This window comes from Scleropages formosus, chromosome 1 (assembly GCF_900964775.1).
Source record: "Scleropages formosus chromosome 1, fSclFor1.1, whole genome shotgun sequence".
In the NCBI taxonomy this organism is placed as follows: domain Eukaryota; kingdom Metazoa; phylum Chordata; class Actinopteri; order Osteoglossiformes; family Osteoglossidae; genus Scleropages; species Scleropages formosus.
In genome coordinates this window covers 34701856-34710799 of record NC_041806.1, presented here as the reverse complement: position 1 = coordinate 34710799, position 8944 = coordinate 34701856, and positions in this window count along the sequence as shown.

The following is an 8944-nucleotide window of genomic DNA, read 5'->3' as shown; positions in this document are numbered from 1 at the left end:
GTCATTGACTTAGGAGAGCCGATACCCATCATCCCCCACGGACCATCGGTGATTCTGCCATAGAGAGTCAACAGTACCAAATTCCTGGCGGTGCACATAACCAATGACTTTGCCTGGCCCACCAATACTGCTTTACTGACCAAGAAAGCCCAGCAGCATCTCTACTTCCTGCGGAGGCTGAGGAAGGCAAGTGTGCTACCACATGTCATGCACACCTTCTTTTCTTCACTATTGAGGGCATTCTCACCAGCTGTATTGCTGCATAGTATGGGAACTGCAGTGAATGTTTCCCTCAAGGTGTCAGGATCCTGAACTCTCTCTACCACCTTTAAAATACCTGACTTTTGAACTCCAACAACTGCACACCCCATTCATGCCACCAGCCACCAAGTATAGCTGCTGTGTTTCTTAAATATGTTGTATGTTGATCTAAATTAGGTCACGCTCTCACTCATTTCCACACAATTATTGCACAAAAACCTTACTTTATTCCACTATCCCCTGTAAAATCTTTTTATATTTCATTTAATTGAACATATCACTGCACTTTATCTGGGAATGTTTTTAGTTTTGTAGCCTGTTATTGTACATTTGTGTAGTAGTAATAGTATATGTTGTCCTCTATGTTCACACCGTAGTCTAGGAGAAACATCATTTCACTCCTGTGCATGTCCTAAACATATTGTGGGAATGACATGAATGTTGAGCTTGACTTTGATGTAGCAGGGTAATTTTTACTTGAGCTATTTATGATACCTAGCTCAAATGTACAGCAGTAGTAGATGGGGTTCAAAACTTACCTTCAAATCCAAAGGCAGGAGTCCTTACCACGATGCTACCTGCAGCCCCCAAACAATGGTGTGTAAAACTTTATCAACATTATTCAATGCATTTATACACAAATATTGAGGAGGAACACATCCATATATTAGGCCTATGACATGTACCGTATGGATAGCTGCTTAGGCAGCCCTGAACTAATAACTGTTTTCCCTTTACTTTCAAGGGCACTAATTCATTAAAAGTTTACTCACTTTCCATATCCACTGGTAGTGGTCAGTGTCACAGCAGACCAGAGCCTTTCCAGGATCAATGGGTGTAAAGCTGGGGGGTACATGTGATTCCAGTCCTTCGCAGGGTAGTTACACATGCACTCACTCGCCCATTCACACACTAACGGCAGTTTAGAGTGCACAATTCAACTGATAGAAACCCACACAGACACAAGAAAAACATGCAGACTTCTTACAAATGGAGCTGGATTCAAAGCTACATCTGAATAGCCCGGGCACTATGAGGTGGCAGCCACCATGCCACCACAGCCCTATCCTACCAGTCTCATTACATCCTATTATTTAAAAAAATAATATTCCCACTCATGCCTAACATTTAGTTCTCTAAAGAAATCAATCAGCATAAATGTTTTCTTTTCTCTGGCATTGTAATTATTAGATTACAATAATTAACAGATTGAATACACTGATGATGGAGTCAGAGTGCGACAGCTTGTAAGTACTTCTGAACTCTTTCATACAATTGTCAATCCTCTGTTGAAAGCCAAGTTGTTTTTGGTTATAGAAAGAAGTGTACGTGAAGCTGCTTACTGTTTTGTTTTGAAAAATTTATTTATTAAAAAAGGAAGCATTATTTTTTTCAAGAACAACTTCATTTACATATCCTTCTGATAGCTGAAAAATATTTGCAAATTGTAACAGAATATCTGAATTTTTAAATGAATGAAAGAATATAAAAAGAAAATATGAAATATTAAAATGAAAATGACAACTCTGGATTTTAAAAGTAACTTTATTTTTCCATTAAACATTACATTCAGTTTAATTTACATTTTCTAATGTTTTCCATGAATTCTTAAGTTTTATTGATTGCTATTCAGGAATTTCTTTTGCCTTGGCCGAAGAAACACCAGTGATCTTAATTAAAAAAGTGGTTATCTCTTACCTCATTTCCACTTTCACCATTTGTTTGCCAATGTATGGATCCCTTAGCTAACCTCACCTTTTGGTATCTTGAATAACTTATATTTGTTCTTATCTTGCTTGTTGAAATCACGACGCAGTAGCTGGTTGAAGGGGACCAAACCTCACTGAAACACTTGACTTGGTTCCATTTTACCAGCCACAGCAAGGCGTGCTGCTTCTGTGCGAGAGAGAGAAGATGACGAGTTCTTTTCGGCGTCTCTGTCCATTTACCACGACTGGTGTCTGGCCCTATACGTGGGAAGAACAAGTGCAAAGAGAGTCAGACCTAAGACCTGTTTGCCAAATCCTAAATGAACTGCAGGGAAACACGTGAAAATATACAGAAAGTTAATTCTCATACTTTTATGCACAAGACATTAGAAAAAGTTAAAATACGAGAATTTATTTTAGGTGGTCGTCTTTTTTATCTCATGGAGTAAAAAAATAGCAATGATATCCATAAATTATTACGTTAAACTCTGGGTGAGCAACTTGAACTAAGTTGTGAAAGCCAAGGACAGTATTGTCAAAACTGATTTAGAACACCATGTGCTGCTCAGGTTTCAAATGAGCCACGTGTGTGGAGAGGCACATTGCGAAAGCTGAAACTCCGGTAGGGAGGCCGGGTTTTGGATGTCCGTCCGCAGTGGGATCTTGCCCTTTGGGCTGGTGTTCCACTAGTTCCTGTGGATGCAATGCAGTAAGACTTCTCTAACCCCCATCCTGCCCCCCTACTTCTCTGACTAAGCCTGCCCAGTGCTATAACAGGCAACACCTGTGTTCCGTCAATCAACGTTGATTGTCAGAGGTTGGGTTCGTGAGGATTCTACCACAGAGTCCATGCCATGACCCTGTCCATGCTCGTAGCTTAGCACACGTGCCGGCAGCACTTAAAACCTGCTCCAAGAGAGGCCATTGTTCCCATTGTTTCCATTGCCCCTAGTGTGGGGAGAAATGGCCTGACTTCCTTGTTTGTGGCTGACACATCCTACATGTCCATGGACAGCCCCAGCCATCATGCATTCACATACTTCAAGCATGCGTTGAAGTCATCAAAATGTAACATGCAGATTTGTTCTTCAGAACTGCTGCTAATCTTATGCACAATTATGCATAAGCAGACTCCACCCAGCTTACTGGGGAAACAGAATGTAAAAGAGGATATTCACTTTTCCTTTTGGTCATTATGTAGGAGGCCCCCTGGCAACAATGCACATAGGAATTCTCTTAGTGGTGCTCAAAGACCCCCGAAACCACACACTTCCTTACATTCCATAACCGACTTATTCATATGGGGATATAAGGAAGCATGTCATCTCGCAGAGCGACAACTGGATACCCTTTCCACCGACACAATGTGTCCTTTCAAATCTACCATACACTGGAGAAACTCTTGTGGTTGCCAGCAAGTGACATACAACGTAAGACTTCTTTCATTTTTAGACCTTTCAAAAATACACTCCTGCATTTTTGTAATTTTTCCACTCCACAATATTTGTTCTATTCTAAACTCTTGTTACAGATTTTCTTGTAAAGGCAATATCTGCTTTACAGATCTAGAGCTCAGTTCATCTTTTATGCTGGATCGATGCGCTAATCATATTCATGCAAGTCAGTAATGCTGAAATACTATCACACTTTGAAAAGTCATAATTTACTTCTGCCCGGACACAAGCTGACATTATAACCCACTTTCTATTAAACATCATGTCAAGATGAAAAAATGTAATTGTATTATTCATGTCCAAGTCATAGGGAAAATTATCCAAAGAGAAAGTGTGTGTCTAAGTGATGCATAAAGGTATCAGTGTACACTGACATGGACTCTTAGTGTGGCTCAGATATTATTTCTGGCCTTCTCTCTGTTTGCATTCAGATAGCATCCAGTTATGCTGAAAGCTTGGCCTTGAGTCTAATGTAAATATACCACCAAAGCTCTGTCATGTCTTCTGCATCTTAGATCTGCATTTTCTGATGTGAGCACAGTCTGATCCAGTCCTCTTCTACTGAACAGCTGGTGTGTTGACTTAATCGCATAAAAAGTCATTACTTATACCGCAGCCTTCCTTCTCCTGCCTCAAATGGAGATGTGGGCTTTGCCTTTCTGGGTCTCAACAGTAAAGTGCGCTTCACCATCTAAATCATGTGCCAAAACAAGTACCAGACAGCTTGCAGCAGATCAAAATGTGATTTGGACATGTCAGGTGCTGCTCTGCCACCTCTCTTCTTGCAGGGCTATTTTGTTACCTCACTGGAGCTCCTCTTATGAGAACACCTGAGCTTCTTCATCTCCAAAAGAGGGCAAATTTAAAAGAGGTCCGCAAAGAGCTACAAAAGCAAATTTCAGACTCTTTCTCTGTGTTAAAAGGCGTTTGTACAACTGTCTAGTCTAGGATGAATTGAGACCTCTTCCTTAAAAATAAATTTAATTCCATATAATACCAGATGGGGAAAAAAAATGTTTTTTAAAACCTTGGTTGGTTAAAAACCAAGAAGTACTTGGGTGTAATTCTTAACTATATAACTATAATTGTCAGTTTTAAAAGTAAAGCAAGGTAAATAAAATATAATTTGAGTAAAGCCAGGAAAATATAATTTGACCATGCATTATCATAAAAAGAGGAAATCTCACTCATCCATCCATCCATCCATCCATCCATCCATCCATCCATCCATCCATAAGCACTTGTCCTGATCATGGTCACAGTGTAATTGATAATGTTAATTAATATTTAGGCTACATTTTATGTACATGAAAATGCCATATAATTGATCATAGAGTCAGAACACAATTGTTTTTAATTTTGAAAAGATTATCTAAAAGATTTTATCTACAATTTTATAAGCAGTTTTACAAATGAGTGTGAGCGTTAAGAATGATGTATTAACATAACAGTGAAGAGCCCAAAAGACACAACACCCCCAAAACAGTACCTGTTTCTTCAATAGATCTTAGCCTTGCACTGGTTTTAACAGCATGCATTGTCCAAAACATCTTTTTCTCTATAACCCCCTCTCTTCGCTTGCTGCCTTGCTTGAATATTATCCTCATCTGTGAGCAGCTCCTGGACTGTGTCCAGGCCAGGCCTTGTAGGCCAGCCTTTTCTATCCCCCGTCACCCCCCGCCACAGCGGCCTCCCACCTGTTGGTGTCCTTTAGAAGCCTGGGCCTCTCCTGTACCTCCTGTCCAGCCCAATCAGCCCCGTGACAGGGAGAGCGAGCCTGTGAAATCACACCTCTCAGCTGTTCGCACCCTACTTGAGACATCCTATACCCAGCGCTCCCCTTCACATCGAATGTCAATGGCTCCTTCTTTAAAAATCCAGCGCAGAGGAAACAACTGTGGAAGGAAAGCTTTTTATTACCGCAGAGCAGTGGAAAATGGTCACAGCTGAAGGGGAACTTTATATCACTGCACATTCTTGTCAGTATGTCCAATCAATATATTACACTTTTGCACGTTAGACTTACGCTGTTACTTTAACTTGTATTTGCCAAAGCAATATATTACATACAATAAATAAACCATTAAATGTGTAATATGAAATGTTTCAAAAAAGAGAGAATAACAAGATGAAATTTTTTTCTTATTAGGGACCAGGTTTTCATTTCCTAAAATGGTCTTGGACCCTCATGTGCTTTTCATGGTGCTATAGTGTTTTTTATATGAATACCATGTGCTATGTAGCATATTCAACTGTACACAACATGAATTGCATAGTGTACAGGTTTTTTTTAGATAAAAAATAATACTGGTGAAGAAATGTTATTGCTTTAATTTAATTTATGTGTTTTTCTTCTTTAAAATGAGATTTATGTCATATGACTATTTGGTGAAGGTCAGAGGTGATAGGGATGGTGAGAAACAATGTAAAAGGGTTAATTAAATGCATTAATTAAACATCATTGTGCAGTTTCTTCAGCAATGAAGAAGAAATGATAAAGAGGTCTCAATGTCCCATTTTGTAATACACGTCTTGGGTTTGACTGCATTTATTGTTTTTCTGGATGCGGAAACTTCTTTAAAATGTCACCACCCTTCAATGCATGCTTTATACCTAATCATAATGTCTTCTCTGCCAGAGAAACAGGAGAATGCAAGCGTTTCCTTCACAGCAAGCATAAAGTGCTCCACTCTACAACAGCTAAGGTCAACACCTGTGTTCTAAAATCAGCCGCGGGTACGAACTGGGGCCCCATTCACAGAAAGCTATGGCACTAGTACTGGCTTATAATGAAACCCAATTCTGGAGCTATTTAAGAAGTATACAGGGTACATAAATAGTCTGATTGCTCCACTTGTGTTCATTAGATATCACTGTGATAAACTAGGTGAGATCCTGGACCGGTGGATCTTGCAGAACCATGAAAACGAACCTTTGGGCAGAGCAACATGTATTCACATTATTTTAGATATCAGAAGAGCATAGTCAATTGGTGGGTGTTGTTAAAAAAAATTGAAGTGATTAAAATGAATCCTTTAAGGTCACTGAGATGCTTGTAATCCATAATTTTCCAAAACCCCACTATTCCCTGTTATGATAGTTATGAAAAGTTATAATTATGTAATGAAAAGTTATGACAAACAACTGAACACCATCTCATCCAGCAAGGTAAGGTGACCTCAGTTCTTTCCTACTCAACACATTTCTTCATTTGATTTATGGCTGACCAAAGCTAAAATTGCAACCTTTGTTGAAAGTTCAACATTCTATGACATGACAGAAAATATTTAAGAGAGAGATCCCAGAACCCAAGAAATCTTGAAACTGTTCAGTCCTCATTAAATGATATATGATATATATGATGCATTCTATATATATATGATGCTATTTTATGACGATTTTATGATATATATGATGCAAAAGCAAGGAAATATCCAGTGATCTCCAGTAGGCTCCATTACACCAGTAACTGCACACTTGCATCTGGACAGTAATCCTGAACAGCAACGCAACTGCTTCCAAAGCCCCTGAAAACCTGCTCAGTATCTGAGGGACATGCCTGCTTCAAGTCGGGTCAGCTGGGCTATTTTCACCTTCCCAGGACAGCAGTTCAAGATCCATTAATAGTCTTGTTCTCCCCCTGCCCCTGGTCAGCTCCCATTAGTTCCCCCCGCTTTGAGGACTGAACATCTCCCTCAGGATGGCAAAGCTGCTGTAACAGGAGCCTTTGGGCATGGGTGTTGTCCACAACATGTGGCTGGCTGATGACTGGCACAAGGTTGCGCTCTTGACCCCTACCAATCCACCCAGTTCTTACCAAAGCAGACAAGCTATCAAAGCAGTACATTCGCTCTCCATTCTGAATTTACCTGTTGCACAATTAATGGACTTCCCTTCAATAAACTCTCTCTTCAAATGTAAAAAGAACAACATGGCTGTGAATTTCCGCATGTGGACCCACGGCTGACACACATGACGCTTAATCACTATAACAAGTTTTGAAGCAGCTTAACATGAATGCACCCGAAAACCAGCAAAAATCATACACTAAATAAGCAACAAAATGACTGGCACTTAATGATTAAAGACCGTTCATAAACACATTTCAGCATACATGTTTTATCAAGTTTGTGTGACAAAGATAATCTGTAAAGCAGTAAAGTATTGCCCTGACATAAAACTTGTTCAAAATAAACCAGTTTTTTTGTCTTGGATTGCCCTTGTTTTAGCACATTAATTTAAAGGCTTTTCCCTCATCAGACAATCTACACTTTAAGCTACGGTGGAAACCATTTGAACTATGCAATCTCCATATGATCAGCAATTCAACATGTACTACAGTGGGAACAAGCCTTGCTGACTCACCAATTGTTATGACATGAAAGTTTTGCCCTTCCTTTGCATATGCCAGTTGCTCCTGTGGAGGTTGACACAGCTGTTGCCAGGAGCTTCAAGGACTGGGTGTCTGAAAGGCATCACATTGTGAAAGATAGAAAGAGAAAGGTCAAAGGCCATCTACGTTCAGCTTAAGTGCAGAACTGTTGGAAACCTTGTCAAGAATAAATAAAAGTAATTTCCTCTTGGGGGGACACAGTGGTGCAGCGGATTTGGCCGGATCCTACTCTCTGGCGGGTCTGGGGTTCGAGTGCCACTTGGGGTGCCTTGTGACAGACTGGCTTCACGTCCTGGGTGTCCCCGCCCCCCCTCCAGCCGGGTGCCCTGTGTTCCTGGGTTAGGCTCTGGCTCACCACGACCCCACTTGGGACAAGCAGCTTCAGCCTGTGTGTGTGTGTGTGTGTGTGCGTGAGAATTTCCTCTTGTGACAAGTTCCCAGGCAGCTGATGATGAACAGGGAGGCATATCAAAAACCAACATACAAACAAATTTTTCCGACCATCTTTCATTGCCTATTTATCGTATTTGCCCATTTAGCTGACATTGCTCTCCAAAGCTAAAGTACTTAGAATTATTCAATTATTTATATGACAGGGTAACTGTTACAGAAGTAATTTAGGGTAAGAACCTTGTTCAAGGGTATTATTAGCAGGTGGGGCAATTCAAACAATCAGCTCAGACGTAATAACTCTGACCACTAGAGCACCTAGACGAAACCCTGGGCAAAGTTTTACTTCTTTTCCATCTCTAGCGGAAAGACTGCTTTTGAACATTTATTAACCTTAAGCTTAACATCATTGTCAAATTAAATCAAGGAAATTCCACCAAAAGTATAATTGATGCTAACGCAGTTTTTTTTGTACAGTTTTTTTCTTCATCACTTTTTGATTTCTTTCTGTATAAATTTAAAGGCTGGAGTTTGTGTTTCCACCGTTTTCCAAAATTTGCACATCATAACTGCCTACTCTTTTAAAACAGGATTTTATTGTGCTAAAAATGTGTTTCCTAAAAAGAAAATAAAAAAAACAGGTGGTCATCAGCTACCTGTATGAAAAATGGTTCCTAACAGCCATGCTGCAACAATGGAGTCCTGTGTTTCCCATCACATGACCTGCAGGTCTCGAG